We start from the raw sequence: 9,163 nt of genomic DNA on the forward strand, positions 1-9,163 counted from the left end.
CTTTTATTCCAGCGAGGACGGGGGGAGCCCAGGCCAAGGGCTATCTCTGTCCCTGTGCCCAAACCAGAGGCAGATCCAGTCTGATGTGGGATTTCAAGAGGAACTCCCACTGTGAACCCCCAGAGCCAACCTCTGCCTTCCCAGATTTCAGGAATTTATCACAGTTGGGGGAACAACTCTAATATTTTGCTTAAAAGTTTTTTCCAAGAGGCCCCTCAGAGTTGGGAGGATGGTGGCAAGTTGCAGGGCTGAGTCAAGACATGGGCTGCCATGGGGCAGCTAATGTTGGAAAGGATGAAAAAGAGTGTTTCTCCCTAATCCCAGCAGGATTATTTCCCAGGGAGCTATTTCCCACTTGGGAATTGCACGTGGAGGCTCCCCCAGTTCAGCTCTCCAAGGGGTGCAGGACATCTCGCTGTTCTGTGGGTGCAAACAGAGGTTTGTCTACCCCTGGCTCCTCCAGGAAGGACCATGGAGAAGGACAGGGATGGGGGTGATACCTCCAGGCTTTTCCCAGGTCACATCTCCAGGGATTTGTGCCTTGGGGACTGTGCTGCAGAGCCCTGCTGGATTCTGCAGGAATTTGTCTCTGCTTGGGATCTGTGGGACAGAGAGGATGGGCCAACCCTCAGGGATGGTCCAGCATCTCCATAGATGATCCTGCATCTTCATGGATGGTCCAGCATCTCCATCACTGCTTTTCACCCTCTTAGGGAAACAGTGGGGAATGGGAAGGGAGGAGGCTGCAGTCAGCCCTGGATCTGGGCTCAAAAGGATGCCCAGCACCATCACCTCTTCCTTCCTATTCCCTATCCATTCCTAGATTTTCACCCAGATTTTCTGGTCCCAATCACCAGGAAAAACGGCTGATTTGCATTCTCAGAGAATCTGGAGCCTCCCAAGGCTGCGGGTTAGTTGGGCACCTAAGGAATGATAATCTGGTGAGCAGCTCCACCTGCCTGAGGTTAGGGAAGGACTTCTGGCAAAGGGAAACCAGTTCAGGACCATCCCCGGTCTGCTGGTGTTACTGGGACAGCCAGGAATGTAGTGATCTCGAATTTGAGCAGGTGAGTGGGGCCATGAAGAGTGTAAGGGAGGGATGGGTTGAGTTTAGATCCTTAGACAGGAATAAAAGGCAGGATGTGGCTGTCGGAGGGAGCGATCTGCATTTCACAGGCAGCGGTGCCGGGGATGTTGTGACAGTTTTCTGGCAGCTCCTGTCTCATCCTCCTCCCCTGTGGGATCCCGAGAGGGGGAAGAGAGGTTGTTAATGGGAGGGATGAGCCGAGGTGGGTTTCTGTGGGTTGGTTTGTTTTACAGCAGCAAATTTTCCCAGCTCTTTTCCGGGCACACGCGGTGGGAAGGGGGGGGGGGGGGGGGGGTGATTCCTGCTGGGCTGGCAGGAGCAGGAGAATGGATGGGGGGGTGGAGGGGAAGTTTTGGCTCCCCAGGAGCCACCTGGAGTTAGGAAAAAATGCTGATTTTTTCTTTCTTTTTTTCAAACATTTGTTTTAAATATTTTGCCCCTGGAGAGCTGTGTGGTGACAGATATTTCAGTGTCCAAGAACTCCTGATGATTCTATCCGTGTTTAAGTGCAATCTCTCCCAGCCCAAGGGAGTTGCTCGGTGCTGAGTGGGTGTTTTTTCTCTTTTCTATCCCAAACAGGGTAAATTTCCCAGAGGGCTCTTGTCCCCCCTTAAATTCCAGGACCATCACTGCAGGTTTGCACAAGCTGAGGAGCCACAGGAGGTTTTAAACATCAGGAAAAGGGAGGGAATGGCTGAAGGAAGGAGAAGGGGCTCCTGCCTGTCAGGTCTTTTCCCATCATTTCTGCTTGGTCAAGCAGGGCTGCAGAGGGAGCTGATGAAGTGGGATGTGACAGGTCATCACGTGGATCTGCCAAGCTCTGGGAGTTCTCTCGGGTTTTGGATTGCAAGGGTTGAGCTTTGGGGAAAGAAAACAGCATTTGAGGGGAATGCTGGGAAGGCTCATCTCCACCCAGACCCTTCCTGGACGGGCTCTCTGCCCTTTGCATCCTCCCTCCATCACAGGAGTGAAGGTTACTGAGCCTGTTGGAGCTCCAAACCAGCAGGAAAGGGAGGGGTTTGCAGGAATTTGAAGTGGAAACAGGTCCTTCCCAGTTCCTGCAGCATCCAAACGTTGGTGTCCATCACCAAGGGGCCCTTTTCCCCCTGCCCCAGAGGAGTGGGGCCGAGAAAACACTTGTTTGTGGACAATCCTGGCTCTTCATCCTGTGGTGAATGTTTTTTAGAGGGAGATGTACAGATTGGAGGTTCAGCACATGAAACAGCTCTGATTCAATCTCTCATTACAACACCTGAGAGCTGGTGCCGAGTCCATGGGGTGTTTTGCTCCTAGATCCCTAATTCGGTGATTTTTGGTAGCAAGAAAGTCCCACCCAACATTCCCACCTTCACCTTCCTCCCCAGAGCAAGGAGCAGCAGCAGGACCCCGGGTCATGAGTGGGGCCTGGCAGATTCCCACTTAAATCCTCAGCTTTGTAATTCCAGGCCAGGAATTCTCCTGGCAGCCTGTGCCAGCCCCTCTGCTGTGGGCAAGTCCCACCTTTGGGGTCAGATGATCTCAGTTTGGGGTTAGGAAAGTATGTCAAGACACAGGGAACAGCTTGAATCCTTGTTCCTGTGTAGTTCTATGATATTTATATGCATATTAATATCATATTTATATTCATATTGATATGTAGGTGTTTCCATTCTGGTTTTTTCTCTACCTGAGTGCAGGAAGAGGAATATTCAGTCCATGCACACCCTTTATCTCCTTCCTATGAGTGGTGGCACCAACTGAAGCAGCTCCCTTCTCACCTTTCCAAGGCCCAGTAAATCCTATTTTATTAGAGGTGAAAACATGGCTCCAGACTCAGTTTTCATTGGAACTCATCCCCTCTCCCTCCCAGCAGCCCAGCCCTGCTGCAGCTGATGTTCTCCTCGAGCATCTCTGCACCCACAGCTCGATGGAGGAGCCTCGATCCCCCTCAGATCCTGCTGTGTGTGTGTTGAAATGGGTGATTTTTAAGAGCAAAGATGGAACTCGAGCCCTCTCTATCCCTCTTGGTGCATTCCTAAATAAAGCACAGGCGCCACTGTCCTCTTCTGGCAGGAGCTGTCATACCACAGCCACTTGCCAAGACCTGCAGGACCCTTTTTTGGGATGAATTAGCCACGTTCCCTCCCTCCCCCCTGCAGAGAACGGGATGTGGGGACCCCAATTCCTCAGCAGCACAGTCCTGGATTTGGGGCTGGATGCAGCCAGTGGATCCTGGAGACTCTGAGTTGTCCCAAATCCTGGTGAGATTTAAATCAATGTGTCGTGCTGTAAAAATCCTCCTGGATGAAGCTGCTGTATTTCCATCCCCCAGACAGGGGCACTGTTGGATTTAATGCCTGGTACGAGCTATTTTGATCTTTTTTTGTGGTTTACTGTCCACTAAAGCTTCTCCAGAAGGGGCACACTTTCCCTGCAAGGGGAATTTAAGATTACTGACAGTAACTTTAATTTTCTTGGTCATTTTTTCAGAGTCAGCCGTGGCCGACAAGACCCCATAACCAAAGAGCAGACAGGGATTGCTGCTTTGGAGACACCAGCAAGCTCTTCTGGCTGTTCCAAGGCTTCAGCTGCTGCAGGAGCATGATTTGGAGGCTCAGCTGAAGGAACCTGAACAGGCAGAGCTGCTCCCTCAGGCTGTGGATGGAAAGAGGAGGGAAGGGAACAAACCTGCACCTCCCTCACCCCGTGTGAGGGATGTTTTGGCAGCTCAACCCTCTCGTGCCTCAGTTTCCCCACCTATAATCTCTCTTTGGAAAGGGTTCTGAGACAATGAAGTGATGCTGTGCTTGGCCTTGTGACTCCATAAAGCAAGAATGTCCACTGGGGATGGATGTTGGCTCATCCTTGTCTCCTGCACCTCCCAGGAGGAGCTTCCCCTGCCCTGAGCCTGGTTACAGCCACCCCCTTGCCTTCCTCCTGGCTGTCCCCAGCATGTGCAGAGAGAAGAAGGGACCTAATTTCCCACTTTCCTCCCCCTCCTCCATATTTCCTTGGTTTCCAGGGGCTCCAAAGGGGAAGAATTTCATTATGACCTTGCTTCAGCCTTTTATTTTCCATCTGTATGGTTTTGCTTCCCCCATTATCTGAAAAGAAACCGTCTCCTTCTCCTTTCCCTCAGCCCAGAGAAGCTGTGGATGCCTCATTCCTGAAGTGTCCCAGGCCAGGTTGCTTGGAGCAGCCTGGGCTGGTGGAAGGTGTCCCTGCCCACAGAACGAGGTGAGCTGTGAGGTCCCTCCCAACCCAAACCATTTTGGGATTCCTCATCCTTTGGCTGAAGAAAAATGATGCAGCAACGACCCTTCAGGGAGGAGACTGTTGTGGGGATTAAATTCAGGCTGGAGAAGGATCCTTTGATGCCATCCTACATGGACAGGGGGGTGAGATGCTGCTCTCCCCAGGGAGCAGACATGTGCCCTGGTCAGAGGTGCTGGGAGTTTCCTATTACTGATACAGAATAGCCTGATTTTGGTGACCAGGAGCTGCTGTGACGTGGGTTGGGGTTATCCAAACCCATCGGGGAGGTGACAGGCACGGAACAGGAGCTGGGGAAGCATCGAATTGGGCATCAAGTCCCGCAGGGAGGAACTTCACTGGGGTCATTGTAGGGTCTGGGTTGATCAGGGATGGTGTTTGTGGACAGTCTGACGAGGGGAGGGGGATCAGATTGCCCCACCACGGGGATGAGGGATTGCATAGCCCAGGCCATGAAATCAGAGTGGGCAGAGAAAGTGGTAATGGAAGGTTAGAGAAGGTGGAGTGCTGGGAAAAGGGGCCTCAGGGCACAGGGACCATCCTCCTTCCATTAAAGAGCTGGTCCAGAGGCTGGGATGTCACTCCTGGCTCTGTCCTAAATGCTCTTCACCTCCTCTGTGTATTGGGGAAGTGGTTGGGGTATCTGACACCTCAAAATCAAAGTAATAGTGGAGAGTTCTCCTGTGTGAGCATCCCTTATTTTCCCTCTGACTGGCAGGAGCCAACCCCAAAGCACAGAGGTGGTGGAATCCAAGGTATTTACCAGAATACCCACTCCCACAGACTTTGGTTCCCTTTAACAGCTCTGCAGATGGACTCAGGACCGGGATTTAGAGCCCAGGAGGGAGCACTGGACGGGACAGACCCGGCTCAGCGTGGGGCAGACACCGGAGCGCTGCCCACAGACCAGGAGGGAAACGTGGCTGGGGAAGGGAAGAGGGAAAATTGCTGTCCCAGCTGAAACAGCAGCGGGTGGCAGTGCCAGCCTGCCCACAGCCCAGGCAGCTGCTGCCTTATCCCAGCTGGGAATGCTCTGCCAAGGCAGATGCCAGAACTCTCTTAGCACTGGGGTCAGTCGGGGAACGGGGAAACCCCAAATCTCCTTTTACTGAGTCAGCCTCAGCTTTCCCTTCTCCTGCTCTGTTTTTTGGGGATGCTGGGAACCCCAAGTCCCAAGTGCAGAACCCCTCCCTTTTTCTCCTCTCTCAGCCTTCCCCATCCCTCTCCACCTGCCAGGGACCCGCTGGAGCGTGGCTGGGGTGGAGCTGCTGGCGCTTGGCTGCTCCCAGCACCGGCTGCTCCCGCTGGGCCGGGCAGATGGCAGGCAGGGCACGGCACATCCTGCAGAAAAACACGCTGCAAAGCTTTTGTTTTGCTGCCTGGAGCTTCTCTTTCAGGTTTCCAGGGCATCGAGGGGGCTCTGGGAGCAGGAGCAGCCCTGGTGGGATGGGGGAAGTGTCTGGCCCTCCTCAGGGGGGGCTCAGGGTGGCAGGTGATCCCTTGGGTTGCTCTGGATGGATTTGGGCATCACCTGAGGAGAGGCTGGATTCAGCCTTGAGGCTTTTGGTGATGATCAGATATAAGTCCTGCAAAGTAGGAAAATAAAGCAGATAAAAATCCCAAGTGGGACAGAAAGCAGTGAGCAGGAAGGTGATGGAGATGGTGATGAGGAGGGAGAAACACAATCCACCCGAGTGGGTGCATAATTTATTCCCTCATTAGCTTTTAATGAGCCAGCTTTTTGTATCAAGTCTTCTGACGTCCTTGTAACAACTTCAGGCCTTTCTGTGGAGCATCACCCTCTCTGGGTGTTCCTGTGCCACTTGCCATGCAAACATGATTCTTGATATGTCCCGTGCCTTCGTTACCACCATTCAGCTGAACGAGTAATTAATGAGATTCCCCATTGCTGTGGTGTAACTGTAACCCCTGGGAAATTCCCACTGGGCCGTCCCACCTCTGAGGGGGCTGGGCAGGCATGGCCTTGGGTGGTGCCTGAAGGAGGAGGGAGGACTTTGGATTCCTGCTGGGTTGGGTTAAAGCAAAATGGCCAAGCTGATGATCTGGGCAAGCCATGGACCTTTCATGCTACCTCTTGCTGTCCATGATTTCTGCAGGACTGGATGATATACCTGATACTAAGATGCAGTCAGCTCACAGAGAGCAAGGAGAGGTGGAGAGGACCCATCCACGCTGGTCAACAAGCTGATGGCCACGCTGCAGCTCCAGGGTGCACCTTCCTCCCACCCTCCTCACCTAGGAGATGATGGGCTTAACTCATCCCATGGATTCCTGGGATAAAGATGACCAGGACACTATACCACAGGCTTGGAAGGACCCACCAAAGCAACCAAAATCTCCTGTAGCTGGTGCTGGGTGGGAACGAGGTGGGTCTTTGCTCTCGGGAAGACCCCTCTGTGACCTTGGAGCGTGTTCCCTCTTCCCCAGCGTCGCTGGTGCTGCTTGGAGCTGAATGCAGAGCTCCTCTGGGAGTTTTCCACAGGGTGGGATGCTCAGTGTCTCCTGAAAAATCCCTTGAAAGGCTCCCAGGGCCTCCCTGGGACATGGAGGGGCCACAAGTCAACCGGACCCCGCAGTTCTGAACTCATTTCCCTAAAGCCTTGCACAGGGAAGAGAGTGAGACCAGGACCCAATCCCAAGGTTGTGCAGCTCCTGTGGAGGCAGGAACGTGCCTTGGTGGGACCAAGAGCCTGGACCAAGACCCATATATTGCCAGGCAAGAACTGCTGGACTCTTTGGTGCCATTAGGTCTTAAAATATAAATGCTACTTCTTAAAACAGGTGTTGCTGCCCAGTGGGAAAGTCTGAATGTCAAGGGAATCCCTCACCCCATGTGGGGATAAATCTGTTCCCAAGTGCTAAAACTCTCCCTGGGAGGGTTCAGCTCAGGACCTGGGCTCTTGGGGGTCCAACCTCTGCCTTGGGGGTGGTTCCTGAGGAGTCTGGGGTTTTTTGGGTCAGTTGTTACCCTGTGTGTGAAGATGCACCACAGCCCTGGTTGCAGCCCTGTTTCCTTTAAAGCCAAGGACAGCAAGGCCAGGTAGGGTTTCACGAGGGTGTAGGATTTCTGAATCTGAGTCTTTCCTGAGACAAACTCTGATCCTCACCTGCGTGTCAGAGACGTGCAGGCACTCGCCACGTCCAGAACCACCCAGGATCCTCCTACTGCTCAGGGAAGGGCTGTCATTTGGGCTGGTTGAACAACACTGCAGGTGAGTGACTGGTTTTAATTGTATTTATTGTGCTTATAGAGGCCTGTAGGACATTGATGATATAATGGAAATATAACCATTATAGCCCAACACCCATGGAAAGTTCCCACCTACATTAAGCCACTTATTTTACTCTGTTATCACTAGGATCTGAAAGAATCACCTGGTTGAAAAGGTTTCTCTTTATCTCCAGCTAAATTGATGTTTGACTCATGTTTTTATACCAAATTGTGCTGATACAGGATTTTTGGCTGCTCTTGGTTTTGTGCCTCAACCTACTCAGAAACACTCTGTGCTTTGAGCATTTACAGCCTCTGTTTCTCTTCCAAGGCTTAAATAAAGTGGTCACTTTTAGCTGTGATCTTTTTCATGTGTTTGAATGATTTGCCAGGCTTCCATCAGAAAATCCTCAGCTGCTGCAAATCTGCTCAATGGCAACATGTGTGAGAAACGTTGGAGACCTCGAAACACTCCCAGAAAATCTTAGTTGCCTTCAGCCTGCTCCAGTTAAACCACAAGGACCTGGGGTGAAAAGAGTTCATCAGTGTTTCTGGCAGGCTGAAATCCAGGGTGCCAAGCAGTCACTGAAAGCCCAAAGCAGTGGCAGGAGTGTGTGTTCTGTGGGGATGAATTAAGTGGGGAGGGAATGGGATGCAGGTGTGATGATACCAGGTTCAGGTGCAATAATAATAGTTCATGGGGTGTTTCTTTTTAGGTTGGTTTGGAAATGAAAGGGGTGTTTTAGGTGATCCTAGGGGAGGGAACATGGGAATTCCCACTGACCCAGTGATGGGTCAGTGTGGGGAGGGTTAATGGGAATGCTGGGTCAAAACTGCTGCTGGATTTGGTACAGTTTGTGTTTAGTGGTGAAGGATAACATGGTTTTCAGAGAGTCTGGGTTTGGTTGTCTTCCCTGGTCTTGTGGGTCCTGCTGCTGGCTCAGTGTTCAGTGCTTGCACTAACAGCACTTCCATCCTCCAAATTCTAATGGAAAAGTCCATAGAAAATGAGTCCCTGGGGATAAGGACTGGGGGGAAGAGCTCGGAGATGCCAGAGACTTTCCTTGGTTGGTGTTGGGTGCAATTCAATCAAGTGGCACCCCAGATTTACTCCAGAACTGTTAGTTCCTGTTTGATGTGTGATGAATTCCATGGTCTCAGTGGGAGACAATCCCTGTAGAGACTCTAGAAATTTCCATCCAAGCAAAGCCTCAACCAAATAAAGCCTAATTTTTAATGGGGAAAAAATTATTGTCTTGCTGATTCCTAGAGAAATAGGGTTTGGTTTCCTTGGTTGAGCTGTTCCCTTTTACATCTCCCCCAGTCCCAAAATGGCTGAAACCTGCAGTTTTTGCAGCCAAGATTCTATGTCTGGGCCCCATGGCTGATTTGCCATTGCATCCCAAGATGGAATTCAGCTCATGGCATGCACAGGGAAAACTGGTTTTGCCGTGGTCGTGTCAGGGCTGCCCCAGGTGTGGAGTAGGGACCAGGACCCCCCTGACCCGGGGTGGCCACACACCCCCCCAGGCTTGGCTGCCTTGGGGCACGGCTGGATCTGCTTTCAGAGGTCATGGGAAGGAGATTGGGAA

General features: G+C 52.0%; 1 long non-coding RNA gene across 1 annotated transcript; it reads left to right on the forward strand.

Annotated features, from left to right (window-relative positions):
• Positions 1-1,386: 1,386 nt before the first annotated feature.
• On the forward strand, positions 1,387-7,933 carry LOC135402499 (uncharacterized). Its single transcript, XR_010425141.1, has 2 exons — positions 1,387-4,464; positions 6,457-7,933. It is a non-coding gene; the product is annotated as an uncharacterized LOC135402499 (long non-coding RNA).
• Positions 7,934-9,163: the final 1,230 nt, after the last annotated feature.

This window comes from Pseudopipra pipra, chromosome 25 (assembly GCF_036250125.1).
Source record: "Pseudopipra pipra isolate bDixPip1 chromosome 25, bDixPip1.hap1, whole genome shotgun sequence".
In the NCBI taxonomy this organism is placed as follows: domain Eukaryota; kingdom Metazoa; phylum Chordata; class Aves; order Passeriformes; family Pipridae; genus Pseudopipra; species Pseudopipra pipra.